Raw genomic sequence first — 12,416 nt, 5'->3', positions numbered from 1 at the left:
TGGTTTAAGGGATTAATACTAAGGTTGTGTTAACGGAAGCAGCCCAATTGTGATATTTTTTCCCCCTACTAACTGGTCTTTTGACTAATCAGATCATCTCTGAAAAGATCTGATATGATTGGTTAAAAGATTAATCAGTGGAGGGGTTTATTGGCTTGTTTGTCAGTGCAGGTGACAACCAACCTACAAATCCCCTTGCATCATAACTACTAATTATTATTCGAAGATCAGACAGTCGGTCACCATTTACTCACAATATAGGACCAAACAGTTGTATGGTACTGAGCTGGCCTAGTTAAGCATTCACCATAGTAGCATAGTGTGAATCAGGCATTACATTTTGATCATCACAGCCTCAGTCAATTGGCCCACTTGAAGGTTACATTCAATGAATTCATTGTTTACCTTGTCCAGGCTAGTAGAGAGCATACTGTGCCTTCAGAAAGTATTCATACCCCTTGACTTATTCTACAATTTGTGTTACAGCCTGAATTTAAAAGGGATTCAATCATTTTATTTTCACCCATCTATATACAATGTCCCATAATGACAGAGTGAAATCCCATTTTTAGAAACTTTAGCAAATGTATTGGATGTTAATCCAGAAATATCTCATTTACATAAGTATTCCCACCCCTCTGCTATGACACTTCAGATTGAGCTCCGGTGCAACCAATTTCCTTTGATCATCCTTAAGATGTCACTACAACTTGATTGGCGTCCACCTGTGTCCAATTCAGCCCAAACCCATTGCATGTGTTGCAGTCACATGAGAAGGAAGGCTAATGAAGAGGACTGTAGCTATATTGGGAAGATGCTTTCAAAATGTTGGCACCTGGAGAATACATGTTTCGGAGGTGGGCAGGATGATTATGAGATGGAGTTACGTCGGGATATGGGTTGCGACTGAAGTCCGGAGAAGCGTAATATTGGGACAGGGACACGGAATGGGGGGAGAAGAGAATGAGGAAAGCAGAGGTTGAATTTGAGAAAGATGGCAAGAAACATGGAGTTAGGGTGTCGAAGCAGATTGGTGTTGAGTGCAAACCGAGTGAGCCGTGTGCCAGACCAGGCTCTGGAGGTGAAATTGAAGTGAAGGGGTGTGAGTTAAGTGAGGAGGAAGGTGTGGTGAAGAGCTGGGAATCCGAGCTTGGCGTCAATAGACATGATAAAGAAGAATCTGGTCCCGTAGGAGTGACACTTGAGAGAAAGTGGATCCTTTTTTTGGCTGATCCGTTTATGGTTTCAGGGTGGGTGAGAAATAAGTTGGGTGCACATGAGTCTGTGAAGGTAACCTGTAGTGGACTTGTGATATTTGTTTGTGTTTCTTCTGACCAGAGGGAGAAGGGTACTCCGTGTCACGCAACTTGGGTCAAGATCCGTTTCTTGCTTTGCTCTTAGGAAGAGGGCACCATTGAATGGTGTGTTTTCTGGGGTAGCGTTAAGTGTGGAGCTAGAGCAATTGCAGTTGAAGATTCCTGGTGTTTGATGCCTGCCGTTTGGTGCGGAGGGCATGGGATAGAGGATTCTATAGTTTATGTTGATAAAGTTGTGTGTGTCAACTGTAGGGGTGCATATGTTGCTGGGGATTGGAAGGGTCTGGTGTGAGAGAGACAGGTTGAAGTGACCAGAGTCAGAGTAGTGCAGGTTTCATATGCTGAGGCAGTAAAAAAGTAGAGGAGGATGGGTCAAGGGTGAGTGATCCTGAGAGGACACCTGTGAGTAGTAGATCTGTGCCAGCACAGAGGGATAGGCCAACGAATGATATATGCTTCAGTAAGTTTGGGAAAAGTTTTTGAGGTTTGAAGAGTTACAGGGTGTGTTGAGTGGTGGTGTCCCATCCTCCCAGGCCGACTGCATGGTGCAGGAACAGATGGGGTCAAATGGTGTATTGGGTTTTTAATGTGTAGGGTTAGTTGGTAGGGTAATAAAACATTTATTTGTACTTTATTTTTCCCATTTTGTATAACAAAGTGTATTGGATTTATACTATAGTTGGGGGCGGTAATGTAACATATTGGATGCCAACTGCCCGTTAAATGCATGTCAGACTGGTCTCGACCGGGCACCGAGGTAGATTGGCTGGCCGAATTTGAAGTGGAGGTAGTACAGGGTTTAGCATGTCTTTCTCGGAGGCTAGAAAGAGATTTTGGCTTGGAAAAGTTGAATATTTTCAGAAGCAGTCGGGTAATTGGTTAAGGGAGGAGGATTGGAGGGAAAGAGAGATTTAAAAGACTGAGGGAGGCAAGGGATGGGTTTGAATCTGTTGAAGCTAGCAATAACAAGGGAGAGGGTATGTCGAGGAAGATTGGTGAGCCGGACACCAGTTTGAGTTCTGGAGGTGAAATGGAGGGGTAGAAGGTGTTGTGAGGATATATGAGTTATGCTGTTAAGAGCTTTTGTGCCGAATCCACTGCGGTGTTCTAGGTGTCACCTTCATGGGCTTGTCACAGCAGTGTGTAGGAGGGAGATTCCAACATGTGGGAAGTGTGCAGGAGAATATGGGACGGAGGAATGTGTTTGTTTCTGTGGAAAAAGCTGTGTCAACTGTAGGGTTGCTCATGTTGCTGTGGACCCGACATGTCCGGTGCGAGAGAGGCATGTTGGGGTGGCCAGGGTCAGAGTTGGTCACGAAGGTTTCGTATCCTGAGGCTTTGAAGAAACTAGAGGAGGGTTGATCAAGGGTGAAGGATTCTGAGAGGATCCCTGTGAATAGTAGATCTGTGCCAGAACAGAGGGACAGGTCAATGAGTGTGATATACTGTATATATATATATATATATATACAGTATATCACAAAAGTGAGTACACCCCTGACATTTTTGTCAATATTTGAGTATATCTTTTCAAGTGACAACACTGAAGAAATGACACTTTGCTACAATGTAAAGTAGTGAGTGCTCCCCATTCACACCTGAGACCTTGTAACACTAATGAGTCACATGACACCGGGGAGGGAAAATGGCTAATTGGGCCCAATTTGGACATTTTCACTTAGGGGTGTACTCACTTTTGTTGCCAGAGGTTTAGACATTAATGGCTGTGTGTTGAGTTATTTTGAGGGGACAGCAAATTTACACTGTTATACAAGCTGTACACTCACTACTTTACATTGTAGCAAAGTGTAATTTCTTCAGTGTTGTCACATGAAAAGATAAACTCATATTTACAAAAATGTGAGGGGTGTACTCACTTTTGTGATATACTGTATGTGTGTTTTAGTAAGTATGGCCTCTTAGCATTCATAGCAATGGTTATCAACTGTACCGCAGAGACGGAACGTACAGTCACAGAAAATAGATGTTGTGGTGGCAGCTACAGAGAAGTACTTGGAGGTACGAGATTTGACTTCAGAAGAGTTACAGTGTGTGTTAAGTGGTAGTGTCCCGTCCTCTCAGGGCGTTGGCCTGGGGAAGGATCAGATACGGTTAAAGTAGTGGAATAAGGTGATGGGTTTTAATGAGTATAGGGTTAGTTAGTAGGGTAATTAAACATAAAACATAATTAAACATAATTAAACATAGATGTGTGTTTATATAAACAGTATATATACAGTGCCTTGCGAAAGTATTCGGCCCCCTTGAACTTTGCGACCTTTTGCCACATTTCAGGCTTCAAACATAAAGATATAAAACTTTATTTTTTTGTGAAGAATCAACAACAATTGGGACACAATCATGAAGTGGAACGACATTTATTGGATATTTCAAACTTTTTTAACAAATCAAAAACTGAAAAATTGGGCGTGCAAAATTATTCAGCCCCTTTACTTTCAGTGCAGCAAACTCTCTCCAGAAGTTCAGTGAGGATCTCTGAATGATCCAATGTTGCCCTAAATGACTAATGATGATAAATACAATCCACCTGTGTGTAATCAAGTCTCCGTATAAATGCACCTGCACTGTGATAGTCTCAGAGGTCCGTTAAAAGCGCAGAGAGCATCATGAAGAACAAGGAACACACCAGGCAGGTCCGAGATACTGTTGTGAAGAAGTTTAAAGCCGGATTTGGATACAAAAAGATTTCCCAAGCTTTAAACATCCCAAGGAGCACTGTGCAAGCGATAATATTGAAATGGAAGGAGTATCAGACCACTGCAAATCTACCAAGACCTGGCCGTCCCTCTAAACTTTCAGCTCATACAAGGAGAAGACTGATCAGAGATGCAGCCAAGAGGCCCACGATCACTCTGGATGAACTGCAGAGATCTACAGCTGAGGTGGGAGACTCTGTCCATAGGACAACAATCAGTTGTATATTGCACAAATCTGGCCTTTATGGAAGAGTGGCAAGAAGAAAGCCATTTCTTAAAGATATCCATAAAAAGTGTTGTTTAAAGTTTGCCACAAGCCACCTGGGAGACACACCAAACATGTGGAAGAAGGTGCTCTGGTCAGATGAAACCAAAATTGAACTTTTTGGCAACAGTGCAAAACGTAAAAGCAACACAGCTCATCACCCTGAACACACCATCCCCACTGTCAAACATGGTGGTGGTGGCAGCATCATGGTTTGGGCCTGCTCTTCTTCAGCAGGGACAGGGAATATGGACCATTCTGGAAGAAAACCTGATGGAGTCTGCAAAAGACCTGAGACTGGGACGGAGATTTGTCTTCCAACAAGACAATGATCCAAAACATAAAGCAAAATCTACAATGGAATGGTTCAAAAATAAACATATCCAGGTGTTAGAATGGCCAAGTCAAATTCCAGACCTGAATCCAATCGAGAATCTGTGGAAAGAACTGAAAACTGCTGTTCACAAATGCTCTCCATCCAACCTCACTGAGCTCGAGCTGTTTTGCAAGGAGGAATGGGAAAAAAATTTAGTCTCTCGATGTGCAAAACTGATAGAGACATACCCCAAGCGACTTACAACTGTAATCGCAGCAAAAGGTGGCGCTACAAAGTATTAACTTAAGGGGGCTGAATAATTTTGCACGCCCAATTTTTCAGTTTTTGATTTGTTAAAAAAATTTGAAATATCCAATAAATGTCGTTCCACTTCATGATTGTGTCCCACTTGTTGTTGATTCTTCACAAAAAAATACAGTTTTATATCTTTATGTTTGAAGCCTGAAATGTGGCAAAAGGTCGCAAAGTTCAAGGGGGCCGAATACTTTCGCAAGGCACTGTATATTGTTTTCCCTGGTTCAACTTTCCCATTATGTATCATAAAGATCTAAACTATAGTTCAGTTGGGGGCGGTAATGCAACATATTGGATGCCAGCCACCATTAAACCTCACCGAAGAATTGCATGTCAGAGCAGACACTATTCCATGGAGTCCAAGGAAATGTCCGTAGAATTCCGAAATAGATTTGCGATGAGGCCTTTAGAAAGTATAAACACCCCTTGACTTATTCCACATTTTGCATCACTGGCCTACTACACACTACCACATAATGTTATTTTTTTTATATATATATTTTTTAAAGAATTATAAATGAAAAGCTGAAATGTTTTGTCAATAGATATTCAACCCCTTTGTTGTGGGAAGTCTAAATAAATTCAGGAGTAAAGATGTGCTTAACAAGTCACGTAATAGGTTTAATGGATTCACTCTGGGTGCAATAAGTGTTTAAAACCCCCTGGAGTTATCAATCTAAGTAACATAATAAAATAAAAAAACATCAAAATCCATCAATTTAAGATAGAGATATAGTTTCAACTAGAGATATTTTTGATATCGGATGTATCTTAATCCACCGCATTGGCTGATGTTGCACTTCTGCATCTGCGGTGAAAGGTGGCAAAGCTAGAGCGGTGTTTGCCAGACCATGAGACATCCCGAAAATCGGTCCTCTCACGAAAACATCTGTAGTGGCAGAACGGTCTCCCCCTCTGTGTAAAGGGGAGACTCACGAACATGAATATGTTCTCCATTTTGCTTTACGGCCACCGAAATCGGTAATGTCTATATGCCAACTTCTGATTGTAGTGTCCGAACCGTTTGGACTACAAACTAATGCGACCCCATTGTGAATAGGGGAGATTCTCATGAACACGATTGTTTGCTCTACAGATGCCACAGGACTCATCTGAAGGTAACCAGTAACGGGTTAAAAAGAATAATGGAAGTACAGTGCATTTGGAAGGTATTAAGACCCCTCCACTTTTCCCACATTTTGTTATGTTACATCCTTATTCTAAAATGGACGAAATGTTTCCCCCATCAATATACACACAATACCCCATAATGACAAAGCGAAAACAGGTTTTTATATATTTTTTCCACATAAAAAAACAAACAGAAATACATTATTTACATAAGTATTCTGACCCTTTGCTATGAGACTTGAAATTGTGCTCAGGTGCATCTTGTTTCCACTGATCATCCTTGAGATGTTTCTACAACTTGATTGGAGGTCACCTGTGGAAAATTCTATTGATTTGGACATGTTTTGGAAAGGCACAACCCTGTCTATATAAGGTTCCACAGTTGACATGACGGCATGTCAGAGCAAAGACCAAGCCGTGAGGTTGAAGGAATCGGCCTAGAGCGCCGAGACAGGATTCTGTCAAGGCACAGATCTGGGGAAGTGTACCAAAAAATGTCTGCAGCATTGAAGTTCCCCAAGAATACAGTGGGCCTCCATCTGGACAAATGGAAGAAGTTTGGAGCCACCAAGACTCTTCCTAGAGCTGGCCTCCGGCTCTTCTCTGGGCCTTGGTCAGAGAAGAATGGGAGAAACTCTCCAAATACAGGTGTGCCAAGTTTGTAGCGTCATACCCAAAAAGACTCGAGGCTGTGATCGCTGCCAAAGACACTTCACAGTGTACTGCGTAAAGTGTGTTAATATAATATGTACATTTGATATTTCTGTATTTAATTTTCAAGAAATGTGCTAAAATGTTTAAACATGTTTTCACTTGGTTTATTATGGGGTATTGTGTGTAGATGGCTTAGGGGAAAAAATGCTGTTTAATCCATTTTGAAATCAGACTGCAACACAACAAAATGTGGAATAAGTCCAAGGGTATGAATACTTTCTGAAGGCACTGTATATTTTAGTGAAGATGGTGTGATTCTGTCAGCCCGAGATTCATTCCTCTCCCATTTAGGCATATTAACCTTGGAAAGAAGTGGCACAATAGGTAACAAAGACATACAGTATAGAAAGACTTGAAGATTAGGCCAGTTAAGCCAAGGCCGACATATATAGACTAGAAAATGTAAGTCTACCATTGAAAATTGAGGAACAGCGTTTACAGATGGACAACTGAATATGTTCTCTAAATATACAGGGATTGGAGTCGGTTGATGAAGCTTTAAAATGCCCCCCTATACCGGACGTCTCTGTAGTCTTTATCTTCAACCGGTAGGTGGCCAAGATTTATTATGTGTACACATTGTTAGCAATTACTTTCTAATCTGCATTAGAGAAATTACCATACTACCAGTGGAATTTGAATCTTATTTGTTTTGGGGCTCAGGAGTTTCTATCTGTTACTCTCCTTCTAACTGTTGCCAAGTGAGCACATAGCCAACGGCAAGCTTTTTATCTAGCTGCGCATATATAATGAGACGGGCGAGAGGAACTCGCTGCATGAGTCCTGGCCGTCACCCTCTGAGCGACAGCTTCGGTCGCAGAGATCAAAAGGAGTAATGCCCCATGTTCACTAGCACAAGGTGCTGCGCGGTGAAACACCGCTTCCCATTCATTTTCAATGGAAGGGAAGCAGAGAAGGCGGGGGACCTTTGGGCGGTGCTAAGGTGGCGTGGGAGGCGATGAAAAATAAACTTTTCCAAACTTTATGCCTGAGTGACAGGCGATGAGGCAAAAATAAGCCAAGGTTTCTTCCTCACTGACCCTTTCCTATTTTGAAGTATTCTCTCTTCTCTTTTGAAATTTCTAACTTTAAAGAAATAAATTATACATTATCTGCATGCATGCACACTTACACTCAGGGAAGGCATTATAGACGTCCTGGCCCGCCCTGCTGTACCTCCTTGCCTGTCCAAATAAAAAATATTGAAATATTGATCATTTATTTGACTGAGAGGCACATCGACAGAAAGAGGCGTCTTGCTCAGATAAAGTATCCCGAGCGAGTGAAACAGCGCCCCTCTGTCTCAATATGTGCAGACCATGTATATGATGCTGTATGGATAGAAATAGCATGGTATGTCATACTATTTATGTCCAGACAGCATCGTATAGTAACACAAAGGGGCTCTGTTTTGGTCTGTTTTAGTCGCTGTTTTAGTCGATTTTTCCAGTGCGATATTTTCTTGCAGAGGAAGAGGCGGAAGCCAGTGTGCTCACTTGACCAAAATCTGTCCAGAATAAACCCAATAGGTTTATTCCTGCCTTTAGGACAAAGACTCCCATTGTTAGGGCAGAGACATGAGCATCTCGTAATTACATTTAAGTCATTTAGCAGATGCTCTTATCCATAGCGACTTAAAATGATTGCACTCATCTTAAGATGGCTAGGTGAGACAACACATTACAATTGTATCAAGTATATTTCCCCCCAACAAACTATGTATCAGTAAAGTCAGTGCTCGTGGGAAAAGAGAGACTTTTAAACAATTGGGGGGAGGTGGCCGTTGGGGGCACCAGATCTCTGGTTTCAGCCACTTAGGAAAGGAAAGTTGTCAAGTGCTCTGTTCGCATGCTGGCTTCCCCTAAAGTAAATGTTTGTTTCGGCATAATTACATCATTACTCCTGTCGAAATCAAATCATTCAAAATACTTTAAAATGTTGAGACAGGAAGGGGAGGGGTGTGTGGTAGAGATGTTGGCTTTCATTGTGTGAATTGTTTGCCCCTTTGTATTGTTTATTTGTATAAATTCCCCATTACATGTCACAAGTAGGCCTAGTAAATGTTACATCATTTGGTTACATACATTCTGTTAATGTGTGTATTAATTAGGCTACAGTCATTTGCCATTCTCATTCTCATTGTTTGCAGAGTTCACAACCTGCTTCACTTGTGAGAAATACGTTTTGGTTAATTTCATAACCAGCCTGAGCTCGCATAGAAGTAGGCCTACCTGGCCTGCCGTGTGCAAATGAAGGAAAGTGCCCATTTGGGATATTTGATTTCTGACTATTTTAACTCATAACTAATAAGCTGAGCTTCTCAACGTTGTGAATGATAAAAGTTCCTCACAGTGTTAGAAAAATATTTTCAACACTCTCCTGGCCTCGCTAATCACCAAGCCTCGATGCGAAAGAGCAAAATATCATGACCTGATGATTCCATATATCCATTGGAAACATCCTAAAGAAACAGCGGTCTGTCCCGGAGCTCACTGGTCTGACACTGACAGTCTGACACTTCGGACACACCGACAGCATCAATGCACAAAATAGTCTGGGTATGTATGCAAAAAAAGTTCAACATTCACCTTCTGCTACCATTTCTGTCAAGTTTGACGCATACGTTCGATAGAATCCAGAGTATGCACCACACCGAACACATTGCAACTGCCTCTGCAATGCAAGGCAAACGCAGTGTTTCATTGGAAATTAATGTAATTCTGGTGTACCAAAATGCAATGACGCTGTCGGTGGGATGGAAGCGTGAGGGCCTGAATAAGATGGTTGTTGCAAGTTCGCTAGCGAAGGTTCAGGCCTGACCCAGTTGACTGATTTGATACAATGTTACACCTCACTAGTGGTAGAGAGATGAATGTGATTGAAAGAATCTGTATTTTCATCAGGATATTTTCTACTGTTTTTATTTTGTCGGCTTTAGGCCTAGGTATTTGAGGATGGAAGTTAAAGGCCTACTGCTGGGTTGGCCTACATTAGTTGAATTAAAAAATATATTTTTATCATTTTAATTTAGATTATGATTAACCACGCGACAATGATTTTGAGAAACGAAAACGTTATTATTCAAATGCGCAGATAAAAAATAATCACAATTGGCACGCAGTTCATGTAGAAATGGGAGGATAAATTGTAAGCTTCCCCAAACTAGAAACTCACGAGCCACCTATGGTCTTTGCAATAACACCCATTTAAAAAAAATAGGTGGTCCCGTGAAAAAAACATGCCAAATCAAATGCCCGTCCAACTGATTCATTCTGGCACTGGCCCTGCACACAACATCTAAACTAGATGATTTAATTCCAGCCGTTATGAGCCTGTCCTCCCTGATTTCACCATGCACCAGCCATCACTGGATCCTGCACTCAAGCTAATTGCACACACCTGTTTGTTTGACCTGGATGGACCTGCTAAACTGCAAACAAATTCTTAGAATTTTGAAAATGGTGTATTGGAGGAGGAGAGACACGTTCTCGGTTGAACTGTGTAACGAGGTGACTAGAAACTAATGAGACCGATTGTTTGACCGCAAGTGAGAGTTGTTTGATATCGTTGAATCTTGTTTTGCTGTTGTAGAAATGTGGTAAGAGGTTAATGGGAAATGGTGGCGAGTAGTGAGGCTGAAATGGAGAAAAAGTTGGTGAAGCAACATCTGTGCTGGAATGTGAACAATATGGGTGTCAGTTTTGATATTATGGAGCGGTCGGATGATGGTCAAGGGCCAGAATGGTCGGTAGTGGAAAATCATAGGAAGAAGAGATCATGATACATAAAGCAGTGGCTCGTCTAGCAAAGAAAACAAAGAGGGCCAAGGTAGGAAGCAAGAGTAGTGATGTGTTAGAGTGGAAAGTGCTGATATTGTTTGATGATACCACAGGGCCTCATTTACACACTATCTGACTAACTAATGCTGTAGAGAAAGAGGCAGGTGAAGTGAAATTAGCATGGTTCATTGGAAATGGTAAATTGATAATATTGTGTGTTTGCCAGGCTCAGCAAGGGAAGATTTTGAAAATGTAGAAACTTATGGGATGAAGATTAAAAGCCATGTACCTGGTGCTTATGCTAGGTTAAGGGGATTCGTCACTGGGGTCCCAATATCTATGTCCACAGATGATATTAAGAAAATGTGAAGGGAGGCAGAGGGATTGAGGCCAAAATGTTGATCAGTAGGAAAGAGGGACAAAAGTGAAAGCTTATCATTGATGCTGAGGTTTGAGAAAGTCTTGCTGAGAAAAGTACAGCTAGGATTCCTTAGTTTCAATGTTAGAGATTTTGTCCCATATGCACTGTGTTTTAAAATGCCAAAGAATGGTACATGTAGCTGCTCAGTGTAAAGGAAAGAATAGATGTGCCAAGTGTGAAGGAGCACATGATTTCGGTGAATGTGGAAGCAATGTTAAGTGTTGTAATTGTGGGGGAGAACACAGTGCAGCATTTGAGGGATGCCAGGTACAGAGAGAGGCTCAGAGATCTAGGATCAGTCATGATGTATCGTATGCAGAGGTCATAAAACCAGATTGGTGGAACTACAGTGCGGACTGATGGAGCTTACATGGATGTACCTGGTTTAAGTGGACCTACTGTCGGGGCTGGTGCTTCTGATAGGCCTGGCATGGTTTCGAGGCCTGTTCAGAAATCTTGTGCTCATGAATGGGCAGTGTCAAAGGACACTTTGATAATGAATAAAGTTGACTTCTTAGCTTTTATTGGTAATGTTATCAATACGACTCGGGTCGTGGAAAGCAGAAATGCCACGCTGAAGGTTATTGTAGAGACGGAAAAAGAGATATTGGGGGTAACAGATGTTACTGTTGAAATGGTTGTTGACATGCTGAACAATTCTAAGGGTGGAGTGTTTCAGAATAATATAGGATAAAGTTGAATGGGGTTGGGGAGGAGGTGGTAGAAGTTTAGGGATTTATTTGGTTTAGAATGTTATTTTCATGGCAGTACAGAATTGGGCAGATAATGATTGATCGTATATTCCAGCACAGTAGGTGTCGCAACAATTGTTTGCCGACTGCCATGGTATTTTACCTTTATTTAACTAGGCAAGTCCAGTTAATTAAGAACAAATTCTTATTTTCAATGACTGCCTAGGAACAGTGGGTTAACGGTCTGTTCAGGACTAGTCCAACGCTGTAACCCTGCCGCCCCTGAATAATTTTGAAAACAAATTGAAAGCAAAAACAACTATGCATACTTTAATTTTCTTGGATAAACAAACATAGTTTATTGCAAAGGTATATTATTTGGGCGTAAGTTGCAACTGATGTGAACATTGTACATTTTTTAATTAGCATTGCCTCCCCTGTCATATGAATGCAATTGGAGAGTTAAACTGCTCTTTTTTTTCATTTAGTTCTAACCTAGGCAAATAAGAACATTTTAAATTGCAGTTATGTCCAAAAAATGAGCCTTAAGCTAATTCAGCCATTTATCTTTGGCAATTGCTGTTTTTATTACTTAAATGTATCCATGCTAATGTCTTGCTGATGTTATGGATAAGATGAAGGGATATGGAGAACAGTCATTTGTAGGCTAGGCAAAGTATGTGTTTGGTGCTTCATGGGCATTTATTTTTTATTAAACACGATGTGGAGGAACAAAAATACTTATGTGCT

The sequence above is a fragment of the Oncorhynchus kisutch genome, linkage group LG7, assembly GCF_002021735.2.
Source record: "Oncorhynchus kisutch isolate 150728-3 linkage group LG7, Okis_V2, whole genome shotgun sequence".
Classification (NCBI taxonomy): Eukaryota; Metazoa; Chordata; class Actinopteri; order Salmoniformes; family Salmonidae; genus Oncorhynchus; species Oncorhynchus kisutch.
The sequence above is the reverse complement of the archived record's forward strand: the minus strand, read 5'-3'. Positions refer to the sequence as shown.